This window comes from Ictidomys tridecemlineatus, chromosome 7, assembly GCF_052094955.1.
Source record: "Ictidomys tridecemlineatus isolate mIctTri1 chromosome 7, mIctTri1.hap1, whole genome shotgun sequence".
NCBI lineage: Eukaryota > Metazoa > Chordata > Mammalia > Rodentia > Sciuridae > Ictidomys > Ictidomys tridecemlineatus.
In genome coordinates this window covers 158,202,982-158,219,415 of record NC_135483.1, presented here as the reverse complement: position 1 = coordinate 158,219,415, position 16,434 = coordinate 158,202,982, and positions in this window count along the sequence as shown.

Below are 16,434 nucleotides of genomic sequence, written 5' to 3'. Positions count from 1 at the left end.
CAATTTTGCATGCCAGAACCAAGCAGAACTTCTTTAGTGCTATCACTGTATGTTTGTGTGTGTGTGTATGTATTAGCCAAAGCTCTTGATAGTGCTCTTGTGGGATTTGTCCATCCATAAGTTACAGGTCATACTCTCCAGAATATATCCATTAAATGTAAATTTAATCCATACACCTAAAATATGCAACATGGGCATTTCAGAACACTTTTCTTGATTAGTTGATCTTGAAGAATGTTTTATCCTTACTCTTTCAAATGCATACCTTTAGGAAAGCATGCTCTCTGTGGAGGTTGTATCTTTAAATTATATTTTCACACAACATAAAAGAATGACCTGATCCCATTTATAGTGGATTCCCCTCAGAAATCTCAGGACTTGTCAAAGGGAAACACAATATTGGCAAAGGCACCTTTATTTTTTCTTACAGACTTTTCCCAAGCATATTGTTGTGCTTAGCCAAAGTAAAAGCAAACATATGGCAATGAGAGACATATAAAAATACTGGGCACTCTACAACATCTGATGATCCTTTTCCCTTCTGCTTGCCCATGCCACTCTTGCTGCTGTCAGGGTAAGCCTGTGCAGCATGACTGTGGAATACATCAATGGAGAGAGAGAGAAGTTCATCATGAAGACTGATGGCAATAACTGCTATCCTAATTCACACTCGCCAGGCCTTTCCGGAACTGTCAGCTGTCCCTGGAGACTCCCTAAGGACTGAAGTCAAAGTGCCTTCCAGGAACTGTTTTTTTCTTTCACTTTGGCTGATTTCATAAAATGTCAAATGCAACAAGCCTGCTGGATGAGGAATAATTTAGTCTCAACCAATTTGTGCTTCATTGGCATTTTCTCCTTGTTATTGTTTTACCATTAGGTTTTTATTAATGAGGCCTGTGGTAGCCCCAGGCTTATTATGCACCATTGAAAATGTAAAACCGGTTTTCTGGGGATATTTGGTGTCCTGACGTTCTGACAGTCATTCCTCAGGAGAGCTAGAGTAAATGACTGATGTGCTAGGAAAACAAGGAGAAAGAACACATTATACTGCCTTCTAATATTTTTTAAGCAGGCTTATCTTGGTAAGACCCAAAATATTGGAACTCACTATGAAGATCAACAGACAGGGCACAGGATACAAATACTCTGTTCAGCACTCTGGAACCTGGCAACACAGGACACTGTCCACAATAACAAGAGAAATAATGTTCTTCTTACCAAGCACCACACTGAAGGTACTGGACTACCCACCATAGGGGTATTTTAGCCAAACTGGCTCCAAGTTTATTATAAGAGATATGGTGAAAAAATAATCTCCCTGAGGCAAATATTTTGTTGATGATTTATGTAGGTGGTTGACAGGAATCATGACTTAAGTGATTCTTTCACACCTGAATTGTCAATGAAGATCTATGAACAATTATTCCATTTTCCCCTTAGGTAAAACATGGAGTGAAAATCCTCACTTTCATTGAAATCTTCAATCCTATGGTTCATTCTCAGATCAGAATTATCTAGATGCTATCAGTGAGCCACATTTCAAGTGATAATAGGTAGGTAAAATTTGAATCAATGGACAAATTTTTATGATTTTTCTAGGATTTTCCTTAAAGACATAGATAATTCAAAAGAGCTGTGTGCCTTCAATGCCCCAGTCTTTCTTTTCTGCAAATATCAATAGTTAACTCATTAAGTCCCATATTCCTGGGTGTGGTACACCTATGAAAATTTAAATTGAACAAACTATATGCCAACTTTGATAACTTTTGAAATAAATTTATGTATTTATGATTCTATTCTTTTGAGAAAACAACAGGTAAATATTTAGAACATTTATATATATATATACTCATATATATTCAAATACTCATATATATGAAGGGTGTATAAGCTTTAGATTATAATTTCCATCCTATTATAATTTGCCTGACTCAATTTCATTTTTGAAATATTTAAAGAATTGAAGGTGGCAATATAATACATTTTAAAATTCAAGTATAATTGCACACAGAAAGTTGTATAATAGATATGAACATTGTTTGGACTGTCACCCTGTTGGCCACTGAGACAGGAAGAAAGTACTTTGTGAACCAGGAAATTCCGCTTGGCTTTCTTTTCCACTGTATATATCTATTAACTCAGTAAAGGCTCTTAACTTCTCAATTTTCAGAGTCCTCCATTGTACCATTCTAAAGAGGATCCTAAATGAACTTGAACTCCTCCTGAATTTATTTTTTTTAACTTTTTAAAATTCTTTTTATTACTTATACATAGCCATTGTGACAAAGAAAGTGCACTTTGAATTTTGCACTGTTGTTTTTTTGTTTGTTTTGGTACTGGGGATTGAACCTCCTCCTGAATTTAACACATGGTTGTTTGAATTTGTTTCTAGTAAAGCTTGATGAAAGTGTTTTGACCCTGGTAGTAGCAGATCCTGAATATCTATTGCTGTGCCCTAAAAAAATTGTACATGAGGAACAATTTGTTTTGTAGTATATGCTTAGCTTAAAAACCATTGTAATCTGAAGACAGTCTACCTCATATGACTGCTTTAAGGCAAAATATCTGTGAATAATAAAAAATATGGACACTTAAAAGTTGGTGAAGTACCTATGCTCTTATGCAAGTAAAATCATAATTGATTCTTGACTATAGGGATAAAGAAATGAAAAATTAACTTTGTTTGACTTATGTTTATTAATCTTTCTTAATAATTAAAATACTTCTTGGTGCATTCTAACCAGAAACATTACATACCACACCTAGAAATTAATTTTAAAATATCTCTTTTGTGACATTTTCCCCATGACAATTTAGATGTTAGTATTATTAGTATAATAATAATAATGATAATTATTATTATTATACTAATAATATATTTCAAAATGAGGAAGCAGGTTCTATGGTATGCATCCATTTGTTGGCAAAAACATCTGGCTTTTGAGTTCAGTCACAAGGTCCACCTCCTTATGCATGGAGAGAAATGATGTCAATTTTAGAAGTAATGTGAGTAAATAAAATCCAAGGTGGCAAACACAACCCTCTATTAGGTGGTGGCAAAGATAGACTTGTGTTGCCTTTTCTGCAGTCACTTCACTGGTTTGGGACATTTTTTAGCACTTACTCCGGATTCTACTTTCCTTTATGTATGTAACTTTTAGAATGTCTGTGAAATATACACACACGCACAAATATTTTTTTTTTTTTTTTGATACCAGGGATAGAACCGGAGGCATTTAACTCCAGAGCCATATCTCCAAATCTTTTTTAGTTTTTTTTGTTTTTTGTTTTTTGGGTTTTTTTGAGACAAAGTCTCACTAATTTGCTTAGGGCCTCACGAAGTTGCTGAGACTGGCTTTGAACTCTCACTCCTCCTTTCTCAGCCTCCCAAGCCACTGAGATTAATGGCATGTGCCACTGTACCCTGCTTGTAGTTTTTGTTTTTTATGAACATATTTTCTCTCAGAATTATCTGCTAATAATGCTTATTTTTCTAAGCATTATGATTATTTTTACCCAACATAGTAAGTTTCATAGAATCAACAGTTTCTCTTGATCAGAATGCCTGGGCCAAATCAGTCTGTTTGATCGGATGCTGATTGCAATAATGAGTAATTTAAGATAAAGTTTTAATCAGATTTATTTTTTTATGTGAATGAGAGATAATAAGTATTTCATTGATGCATAAATGATGATTATATTAGATAATACTGGAAAAGAACTTAGCATAGTGATTGTGATATGCTAAGCTCTCAATCAAGAACAGTTGGCTGATACAGTAAGAATAGTAATAACAACATAGAAATTCAGTCAATAATGTAAACCCATGCTTATATATTTCAATATTCTAAATTCACAAAAGTCATTTTCATTAAGATTATTTATGTAAATCAAATTGTTTGGAAATGCATTATTTCTTTTCCTACACAATCATAAGTTTTTATAAGATTCCCATGTCTTTCAACAATCTCACCACATACAGTATATTTTCATGGGACTTTTCTAGGTTCCACATTAAAGCCTGAGTGGTGTTATTTGTGACCTTGCCAAAATATATATGTGTATATGTAAAAGAAAACTATCAAATAAAACACACTCATACATTCACAGTCAAATGGATTACACACAGAAATGAAGTAGATAATGGAGTATTCGATAACATCAATGAATTTGAAAGTTCAGAGGGTTGTCCATTGATTTTAAAGAAAAATTAAAGCAATGAAATACAACAAATACACATATTCTCAAGCATGTATAATGCTCAATGATTTTCCTCACTATTTAGATAAAAATTATTGACTCAGGTTTTCTATTACATTTAAATGTAACTGTGAAGAATAATCTAGTAATAATCTAGCTGACCCAATAGTATAAAACAGTCTGGTAGGAAAAGCAATATTGTGAAATGTGCGTATTTAGTCCTTTATATAAATATTTACAACCAGTAGACACTTTAAGTGTACTCTGTAAGGGCATGGATTTATTCACAAAACTATTTTTCTCCTTAAAATGCATTTAATATATATATATATATATATATATATATATATATATATATATATATATTTGCCATCAATGTTTTGATGCTTGACCTTGACAGATACTGCTATTCAAATCACCTGATTTAAAATAACTCAGTCAAAATGTTGTCAAAAACACTCTTTTTATCTTTTAAGGATTTTTATGTGCTGCATGAGACATTTAAATATGAAAATGTCAGTGAGTGATTAATGTATTCCCTAAACTATTGTAACTAGCGAATTTTATGCTATAATTAACAGAATTGCTTATCTACTATAGCTCAAGTAATAAAATTGTAAGGCAATGGGAATTATTCCATAGAAAATCAGTCTTGTTTGATAGAAAGAACAAAAAATAGAACCTCCAGATTTTGCTCATGGCAAAAAAATAAAAGAAGAAGAAGAAGAAGAAAAAAAGAGGAGTTTGAGCCAGCAAGGGCACCTACAAATTCATGGAAATTTTGTTTCTAGGTCATCTGTCTTTTGCTTTCCCTGAACATTACCTTTTAGGTCATTAAAGTTTATGATGTATAATGCTTTGTAATTTTTGAAGATTTTTTTGTTAAAATTTCTTTATGCTCCTATAGTCTTTCCATTCTAATAAAGATGGATTATTTTGAAAGTAAAGTAGGTAATTATTGACATGTGTAGTCTGTTCCTTTTCTCAACAGGTAGAATTCTTGAGTTCATGAGTGTCTTCAGTCAGATAAATACATGTCATTATCTAAACTATACTAGAATATTTTGCTCAAATTTTCTGAATTCACATTTGTTCTCTATTTTTGTCTTTTATCTTTTTATAATTGAACCAATTTCTACCATCAACCAATATTGAAAGCCCTTTACCAGAAGAGTCTTTTTAGATACTAATGAAGTACTGAAATCAGACTCTAAAATTCACCTACTTAATATCTGTCAACAGTTGTGCTTTCTGGAGACAGAAGCAGGATATACACAAAAATCATATTAATGTTCATGCCCATCATATCTGAATATGAGCAGCATTACACATCATCATCATATGGAAGGAGACAAATCAGGAAGCAGTATCTGGTTGACAAAAAAGTAATGCTGAGATACAGGCCAGACAAAACCTAAAAAAAAAAAAAAAATTTAAAAGGGTAGGGAGCTATGGAATATTGCCCACAGGGATACTCTATGTAAGACCAAAACTTCAAAGGTCCTTGTAGACTGGCTTTGTCTATTCAATAGAGAAAGCTGACCTAATATGTTTGTGAACTTCAGCAGGTGCATTGTGATGGACCCTACTTCCTAAATAAGACTCTTATAGCATAAGAATTAAAATGAAGAATCAATAAATGGGCTGGATTCAAACTAAAAAGCTTCTTCTCATGAAAAGAAACAATCAGTTAGGTGAATAGAGAGCCTACTAATTGGGAACAAACTATTACCACACACACACATCAGATGGAGCACTCATCTCTAGGATATATAAAGAACTCAAAAATCTTAACACCAATAAATAAATAAATAAATATAAATAACCCGATCAATAAATGGGCTAAGAAACTAAACAGACATTATTCAGAAGAAGATGCACAATCAATTGACAAATATATGAAAAAAAATGTTTAGCATCTATATCAATTAAAGAAATGCAAATCAAAACTATTCTAAGATTTCATCTCACTCCAGTCAGAATGGCATTTTTAAGAATACAAACAACAATAAGTATTGGCAAAGATGTGGGGGAGAAAGGCACACTGATACAATTTGCAGTGGGACTGCAAATTGGTGTAGTCAATATGAAAAGTAGTATGGAGATTCCTTGGAAAACTGAGAATGGAACCATCATTTGACTCAGCTATCCCACTCCTCGGTTTATACCCAAAGGACTTAAAAACAAGATACTACAGGGACACAGCCACATCAATGTTTATAGCAGCACAAAGCTAAACTGTTGAACCTAACTAGATGCCCTTCAGTAGATGAATGGGTAAAGAAAATGTGGTGTGTGTGTGTGTGTGTGTGTGTGTGTGTGTGTGTGTGTGTGTATACATGCATACATACATATACATAATGGAATACTCATCAATAAAAGAGAATAAAACATGGCATTTGTGGTAAATGGATGGATTTGGAGAATATAATGCTAAGTGAAGTTAGCCAATCCCAAAAAAACAAATGCCAAATGTTTTTTCTGATATAAGGATGCTGATTCATAGTGGGGTTGGGAGGGAACATGAGTGGGTTAAAGGAACTCTAGATGGAGCACAGGGAAGGGAGGGGAAGAAAGAGAGCATGATTGTAGAAAAGATGACGGTGGAATGAGATGAACATTATTACCCTAATTACATATATGAAGACACGAATGGTGTCACTGTACTTTGTGTACAGAGATATGAAAATTTGTGCTCTGTATGTGTACTATGAATTGTTTTCATTCTGCTGTCATATATAACAAAATTAAAAATGAACAAACAATAATACAAATAATATAGGTAGATATTCAACTGATGCTAAGTGAATAAAATCCTAGAATTTTCATGTAATCTAGTTAGAAATAATAATAAATAATAAAATAATAAATAAATAAATATATTATTTTATAATGTTGAAAGGATAACAAAAACCTTGTGATAGCTCATTTATTGTTGCAAAAATAAGTTTATATAAAATAGCTGAGGAAAATAAGTGGTTTAAAAAATCACCCACATTTTAGAATTTTATAAAATTTAAGGAACATGAATATTTAATTCCAAGCATACTAGAATTATAACCATGAGGAATGAAGAACTGAATGTGGTGATTAAAGATTGACAAATGGGGAAAAAATCCTACAAAAGTATCTAGTCTAAATAGGTTTTGGAAGCATATTGCTTCTCCCAATTGAGATCTCATTTCAATGTATCACTTTTAAATAGAGTTGTGCAGACTAAAAACCTATTATACAGTTGATACAGTATACAAGATTTAGCAATAAAATAATTTCAAAAGAACTATGCAAAACAAGAAAGACTTCATTATGATAGAGTGATCATTTTTAGCTCAGTGTTCTTTAGTTCTTCTTACCTAGTAGTCACTAAATAACTATTTGGTGAATTTTCCCAAGTCTACTAACCCCAAACATTCAGCCTAGATCATAATAAACTAGGTACTAAAGAATCTCTGAAGCTGTGACACCTGTGCTTAGCAAAATGATTTAATGGTGCCAATTTTGTGCTCTTGCCCCTATGCAATATAGCTTTTTGTTTGTTTGTTTGCTTGTTTGACATCCTGTGTTAACACAGTTTTGAAGCTTGGAGTAGAGGCTAGTCACTTCCACTCTTTGAGCACCGGATTAACAGCTTTATTTATTGTCTCTTCACACTTAGGACCACTATGCACCTGCCTAAATGACCCCAGGACAAGCTATCAGACAATGAGGGACTGCTCTTATGCCCTTGAACCAATGAAATTATTCTAATTAGTCAATTCTGCTTTCCATATACATCATTAGAGAGGAAATTGCTGGTCACATACTGGGATTTAGGGGATCTAATGAACCCAAAGACTGTGACCCTCTATGCAAATTATTCTGACTCATAGAAGCAGTGCCTCATAAAAAAAAAGACTCCTTAATATAGATAAAACCAAATCTCCAACCTCTGGCATATTCCTCTTGCTGAATAAGATGTCCTCACTGTCCTCAGTCTTTTTCTAGGTGCCATGGTGATGGAGAAGGTTACCCCTCCCTCAAGCCCCTTGTGACAAACTGGGAGCCCAGCAATGGGCATTTTTGGCCATAGTCATTACCATGGTGAATCAGGAGAACATTGCTACTTTTCTTTCCTTACCTAGGACATTTCAAAGAATAGAAATGTAAGTTCATTTGGCCAAAATTCAGGCAGTCATTTTAATGCTGAATGCTCTCATCAGCAAATGACCTCAATCACATTTTTTTGCAAACATTTTGCCATTGCCTAAAAGCTCTGAGAATACTTGACTTCACAGGTATCCCTCAAAAATCAGTTATATGTCTTTCTCTATAAGGTTCCAATTCAAAATCTTAGTATAGCATGTATTCCCTTTGGACTGTTAAACATTATTGATAATAACCAAATGCACAGTCCAACATGTCAGAATAAACAGTACTATATTCTTGGAAAAAAGAAATGTAATGGAACTTTTATTTTCAACATAGGTCTCAGATAGTAGGTTAAATTGAGAGGCCTAAATAGGCTCATCAAAGAATTCCTGTTCCAGTAAATGACAAATAGATTAATAAATGGGACTGTGTCTTGTGCTGGAATTTCTTATTTCTTTTTTTTAAAATTCAAGTTCTAATACCTGTAACACTAACTTCTAAAGCATCCTTCCTATGCTCTTTTCTGATTTTGAACTTAAATATCTCTATCATTCATGTATACTGCTGGCTGTCGGCTAAAACATAGTCTCCTGCATACCTATGCCTTGCCAAAAATCTCATAGAAGTTTCTACCCTCTCTGCCATCCTAAAAACTAATGAAGATTCTTGCTTTCCCCATGAAGCACCTGCCCCATATTGGTCCACTGCTTGACCCCCTGGAAGAGAACCTTCTACTTCCTAGTACCTCCTACTTCTGCCTTCCATCTTCCCACCACAATCTCCTATTCTGCATTTCTAAGCATAACTACAACCACCTCTTCCACTGGGCTGGAAATACCTATTATTAACCTTTAAAAATTCCTCACTGAACTGTCAGTTTGTATCTTCCAAAATGAAACCACTAGACTTGCCACCTTGGCTTCAAGGCAAAACAAGTTATTATCATGAAAACATATAGCTCATTGCTAAAATACTTTCAATCCAGGAAGATAATGTTCAAGATTTCAGAAATTCCAGGTCTGTTCTTTTGGCAATGCTAAACTATGGGAATCTTTGTTATTCCACTTATAGGTCTCCTTCAACTATCATAAAATGTTCTCTGTGCTATTTAAGGAAATTTATACTCTATTCTAGAAAAATGTCCTCTACTGTTTGGTTACTCAGATGTCCCAAAAAATCAAGCTCCAAACTTACATCAAGACTTAATTGGGTTCAATATTTAAAGGACTATTTTTACTTGATGTCTGCTTTCCTGAGACTTAAGGCTCTATCTAGGGACCCAACAGTTCACCTTTTCTTTTTTTTATTTTTGGTGGTGCTAGCATTCAGAACTTTCTGTATAGTAGGCAGGTACTCTGCCACCTATCTGTATCTATAGCCCCAGCTCTTGGACAGCTAAGTCCACATCCCAATCCCTTTTCTCTATGGGTTTTTCTCTGTGAGTCACAATTCTGTTGCCCTAATTGCCCCAGAGCTAGGTATTGGACAAATAGTGATAGCTGCCTCTATGCTGGAAAACTGAGAAGTTATTCAAATTAGCCAATATACAGGAAGCTGAGAAAGAACTAAACCAACCTTCCAAGCTAAACAGTTTCATCTTGGTTTAATGTTATCTCTATGTGAAAGGCTCATGTGGCCCAACCTACAAGTCTTCTGACATTTGGAGGCACAAGTAACCAAATTTTATCTTTAATCTATCTCTCTTTACTTTGTGTGTTTCTCTATACAAAGAGTCTTTAAATCTCAGAAAACACCCCGTATATAAACATCCTTTGCAGTGTCTACCACTGAAGTAGGAGTATGTGTCTCTGTCCCTATACTTTGCTTCTATTCAATTTTAATTATTTTGAGCAAATAAATGTTCATAGAAATAGCAGTGTGCCAATGTTAAACCTGTCTGAAGAAGTGCCCAGCTCTTTACTCTGGCTGTATTGTTGACATCCTGAGGAACTCTATCCTGAGGTAGCTTCAGGCATAATGAACTTAGGTGAAGTCAACTCTCCTTGCACAAGTTCAGGTTACACACACTTTGCAGTAGAGTGGTCCAGTCAAGTGCAAGATTTACCAGTTGACCACAAGCAAATGAAAAGTAAGAAAAAATTAAATTCTCATGAGAATGGTAATCACTGTGAATGCCAGTAAAGTCTAGTCATTGTTTCTGGCAAAACTTACTGCTCTGAAGTGTATATTCATGTCTGGGGGGGGGGGGGAAGCCTTCAATAACATTAGAAATCTAACAGCATTAGTCAACCATAGCTGAAGAGATCTAACTTCAATTTGTTCCTTCCTATAAACTGAAAATTTTCTGCATAAAGGAGAGACAGAGAAGATATCTTGGATGATACCAAATGACATTATATCATATTTTTTTGAAAGTGAATCTACAAGCACTAATGCCTGAAAAAAAATACTTCAAATTTATCAAAGGTTCTTAAGTAATGGTGTCAGGCCCACAGCCCTATTATGCGAGGGCAGATGGGTAGATTTCCAAGAAACCAAGCAAAGCACTTGGAGATGTGACAGAGTTTTTGCAGACAGAGTTTTTGAAAATTGTGCTTACAGGGAAAGTCCAGACGCAATGAACTGAACAGGTGTACCTCTGCTGCATGGAGGATCTCCAGGGGCTCACCAGAAAGGAGTGCCCACTTGCTTGTAATGAGGCTTTGTCCAGGGGAAGCTGTCAGTATAAGTTTTTCTCTCTCCTTGGTGTTATTTTCTGTTCCAGCATTTGGAGGAAGAGACAGCTTTATACATTATGCTTCAGAAGCAATGCATCCTAATTTTCCTTTATTTTATTTTATTATCATTATTATTATTATTATTATTATTATTATTATTATTATTATTATTGGTAGTAGTATTTGAACCTAGGGATGCTTTACCACTGAGCTACATTTTCAGCCCTTGTTTTAAATTTTGAGACAGGCTTTTCACTATGTTGCCCAGTCTGGCCTTGAACTTGCAATCCTCCTGCCTCAGCCTTCCAAGTTGTTACAGTTACAGGTGTGCAGTACCTGGCCCAACTTAATCTGCTTATGTTGCTTTGTCTCTTGTAGGACAGGCATCCCAAGGAGCAGTTGTATGCAACAGTAGCTTGCTATAGATAACACCAAGTTGCCCTAATTTTCAACATTCATGACAGAGAGCCAGTGTTTTTCAAGATAATATGTATATGAACATTCTAGTCCAGACACATTTTTATTGTTCCCTTCACATGGCTATGTTTGGGGGAATAAAAAGGGTCACTCATGGCAATACTGACTTCTTTTTTGCTTTAGGAATAATACAAGTGGCATCCCTATGGTCATCTTCATCCATAGTTTTGTAAGTGGGAACATGAGAAGTTGCCTTTCGGTACGAAGTAAAACACCAATTCCCACACTTGCAGGTGAGGAGTAATTGATCCTTTTTCACTGAGACTCAAATTTATGTCTAGATGACAGGATCCAAGTGAGAGAAATAGAATGGACCAGGTCCCCAGAAGCCTCCAGCAGTGACAGGTGCCAGTGTATATTCACTTTGACATGTGTCAGTAGTACCTATTCAGAAGGAATCTTTTATTAAAGGTGGATATAGTACTTCCTTCAAAGCAGCATAATTTTTGAGTAGAAAATGAGGCTAGGATTTCAAAACTAGAGGATTACACACTTTCCATTTAATTAATGAGTAGAACAATATATTGAGTGTCTCCAATGTGTCCAGCATGGTCATACAGGTAACCTTGTGAAAATAAACCATTGTTTCTACTGTAATGATAATTTTAACATAGTGATATAATAAAGAATTTTTTTACACAAAAAGTCTGTAAACAGAAAAAGACATCAATATTCTGAAAGGAATATTTAAATGCCAAGATATTAAAATTATTTTGACAAGGAGATATATCAAAATGTCATCAAATACAAAATGTAAATGAAACCATAAACCACTTAGTAATTTTTGATTTTGACCTTGTATATATTGACAGAAAACAAATAGAAATTTTGTGAATAGTTAACTTCTAATTATTATTTGTAAAACTAGGAAATGTAAGATCTGTCATTTTCATTAGGAATTTATATTATAAAAATCACATAAGTGAACAATGCTACAATGATCATAAACCAGGAGAAACAACACAATATTCCTTATGATTGGAATACTTCTTTATTGTATAGGTAAGGATGCTGTCACAAAGACAGTTTCAATACTGTGTAAAGGCCACACAGCTTAATGGAAGCAGAGTTATTACTAGGGTCCAGATCTCTAGACATCAAATTCATGGACAGGTATATATATATCTGTATATCTTCTCTTGAAAGTAAATATGAAGTACAGAAGTATCAGTAAGCACTACAGAGAATTGGAAATGAGGAAAATATCATTTAGTGTCATTATTGCCAAAAGTTTCTGCAAATTATGTAACACTGAAGCAGGCCAGGTACTCCCACCCAAAAGATCTTTGCCATAAGTAAGCTTCTTTTCTTGTCAGAAAGATTTTTACAAAGGGTGCCAATAAGATATCAGCAAATATTTCTGCAGAAGCATTGTGGTTGTACCTTCCTCTTTCTCATAAATGCCAGGTTTATAGACAAAACATGTGGAACTTCTGTGTAGCTTAAGAATAAGAGACAAAGAACAACTGTTTCCACCCATTGCAATGTAGTGGTCCAACTGAGTATAAATCTAAAAGAATTTCCAGGCTTGAGGTCTAGAGATTTTAAGGCATTAGCTCCCCTGGATCAGTGCAGCCTAAATAAACCTGTTTCTTGCAAATTTCTAGGATGTCCAGCCTCATCATCTGTCCTACATGAACATGATATACATCTTTAAGGATGTTTTAATAAGGAGGGCTGGGGAAGAAAAAATAGGCTGAAGCACAAAAATGTAAACTGTGAGTTTGAAGGCTAATGAATAAAAAGTCTAACATAACTCAAGTTTTAATGTAAATGATTGAAGAGTAAATTATATTTCAAAGGCCCTTCTTGCATTACAAAGAAAATAAACTGCATATAGTAAATAATAAAGAAGGTTTTGGAGTGGAGGAGTATAGTCATGCTCTATCATAAAACAACAGTGTTGAAAAACACAGTTTGAAGTTATGCAAAAATAATAACAATCAAAGATGAAAAAGGAATTTCAGTTTTGATGTGAAAATTGGCAAGTTTGTTATATAGTTGGGAGTAGTGAATGTAACATACATTAAAGATCTGACAGAAGTATGCAATATCATGATTGGGAAATATATTAAGAATGTTTACTTCAATCCATTGGATAAAACCATTGCTTAACTTTCTCCTACAACAAATGTGATATTTGGCAAGCTAACCGACTCTTGAAAACCCCTGGGAATCACTCCTTTTAACTTACCTTTTTATTGTCAACTCATCCTTTGCACATGTCTTGCTCTTGATAAGTTTTTCTTAAACTGATGGGAAATCCTAATTCAGTGTTTCAGCTCCAAAGTTCTTTTCTGTGATGCACACCTATATTTCCTTAAATTATGCATTCTTTGACAAATATTTTTTATTGTATGTAAACAATCCTACATCTTTGTGTAGTGTACATAAAGTGTCTTTATCCAAACATAAGCATTCAGACATAAGATATTCATCTTCTCTATAGTATAGCAGAGTTTTCTTACTCATTATTCTAAATCCCCAGTTTCTATTTTTATAACATACGTATCTTTTCTCAGTTACATATAAAGTCTCAGATTGCATATAACAAAGAGGCAGTAAGGTTGAATTCTTTTTCATAATGCTATTGTTAAAAGAAAAATTCACCTTTCTGTGAAGCTAGTATTTGTAACCAATTAAAAAATTACTTTTACACCTTTTAAATGTAAATTTGTTATTTGAATTTCTGAAAAAGTCCAGTCCTTTTTAGGACTTTATATTTTGAATGTAAAAGTCACCATACACAAATATATTAGGCATATTGCCTAATTTTTCCATAAAATGTTTAAAAATATTGTGTAGAAGAAGGCTAAAAATTTACATTGAATTAAATTAAGCCACAGCCAATTGAATTAATGTCTGGATCGCTCTAAAAAACTAGAAAATAATGGGACTACAACTCGAAAAATAAAGTGAAAAATATATGCAATTTCCCAGAAAATAAAGGGAAAAATAAAATATCTTTATTTAACTATTATACTTAAAGTAGTACTATAACCCATAGTCCTGCCACTTATATTCACAAACAAATATATTTCACATACTATATTTTTAATGGAACAAAATTTTTTTCCTGTGTGTTTTCTCTCCCCATTTGGACAGGGAATTCCTCAAGGTAAGAAGACATTACAGAAAAATCTTCCATTGCAAGCACCAGACAAGAAATATAACATCTGTGAAACAATGACATGATGATTAATTTAAAAAGTATCTCATTAGCTTTATGGTCAAAATTAAGTTCATGTTAATTAATAAACCTTTTAAATTTTTGTCAAAGACGTTTCTATATTTTTTAAGTAGATGTACAAAGTCATTAACAATAAATATTCAAAAATATTTAAACTGATTTTAAGTATAGAATTCCTTATAGAACATGTAAAACAATGAGCGAATCTATTAAATGAGCCAGAAGTAGCTTCCAAAGTTATTAGAAGCTGTGAGGAACCTCTCGGCTGGAAGTGACTAACTCTAGGTGTCACGGCATCCTGCCGAGAGAGCTTAGCTCTATGAGACAGCAGTGATTAAACAATATCCATAATTTTTTTTATTTCATCAAATTGAATCATAATTTTCAAGGCAAATAAAAGATTCATTTGTCACAAATATTCATAGAACTGTCCTCAAATGATACCACAAGATTAGATTCCTTCCAAACCCAACTTGCAGAGATTAGATTAAAAACCTCAATATAATGTGTCAAAAAGGAAAATTAACTCCTTATTCATCTTCCAAGTAGTAATAAGGAAGATTATCTATGGCCATTGTCTTGCTAGATTTTTAAATTGAGATTTGTATTATAGGAACGTACATCAATGTTAAAAAAAAAGAAAAAGAAAAAGAAAAAGAGTCCTTTAAGAATTTAAGTTTTGCACAGATTGTGGTAGTTTAAAAGTGGGGATAGTCTCAGAAATTTAGGAATTCAAAGCAACCTTGAGTTAAAGTTAAAATTAAAAAGGCCTGGGGATGTAGGTCAGTGGTACACTATATATAAATAATCCTTAAGAAAGAGGAGGAGGAGCAGAAAGGAGGAGACAATTTATACTTGTTCTAACTATTAGGAAAGGTAAATTTAACTGAGAAGCTCATGATTTCTCATGTCAATTTATAAGATAGTTTTTATCTATTTTTTCCCCAAGGAAATAAGGTGATAAAAATCCTGAAATTTCCAAACCATAAACTGACAGGAGTAGAGATAGAAGCTGTGTGTAGATAAAGAAAATGAGCATTTTTCAGCTGGATAATTGATTAGAATCTTACTTTGCAACCCACTGAGAAATTTAAGAAAGTTATCATTTTAGATTCAGCTCAATTCTACCTACCAAAAAATCAAAATAGCACTGACAGAGGGCATCTCTGGGCCAGATTCTACTTACAATATCTGCATTCATTCATATTCTGTGCTAGTTTCAATTTAGTGACATGGGGAAAAATAAAAGCAAGTTCAGTTGGCTAGTTCAATTACTATTTGCCAAACCAAGCTTTTCTTTAGGTGCTGGGGATGAAGTCAACAACTTTTGTGCATTAGTGGAGAAAGGGAAATGCTATGGTTTGGATCTGGAATATCCCCCAAAGGCAAACATGTTTAAGCCTTGTCCTCCAATTTGGCAATACCCAGAAGTAGGGTTTTAGGGAAGTGATTGGATTATGGGGCTCTCACCGATTTTATCTATTTAAGGATTCAAAGCTGAATGGATTATTGGGAAGTGGTAGAAACTAGGAGGTGTAACCTAGTTATAGGGAGTGGATCCTTGGGGGCATGATGGTGGAGACTCTATCTGCTCCCCTGGCCCCTTTCTTTTTACTTTCTGGATATCCAAATATGACCGGTTTTTCTCTGCCATACTATTCCACCTTGACAACATTCTGTCTTACCTCAGGGCCAAGCTGTGGAGCCAGCTGACCAAGAACTCAAATCTCTGAAATTATGAGCCCAAATCAACTTTTCCTT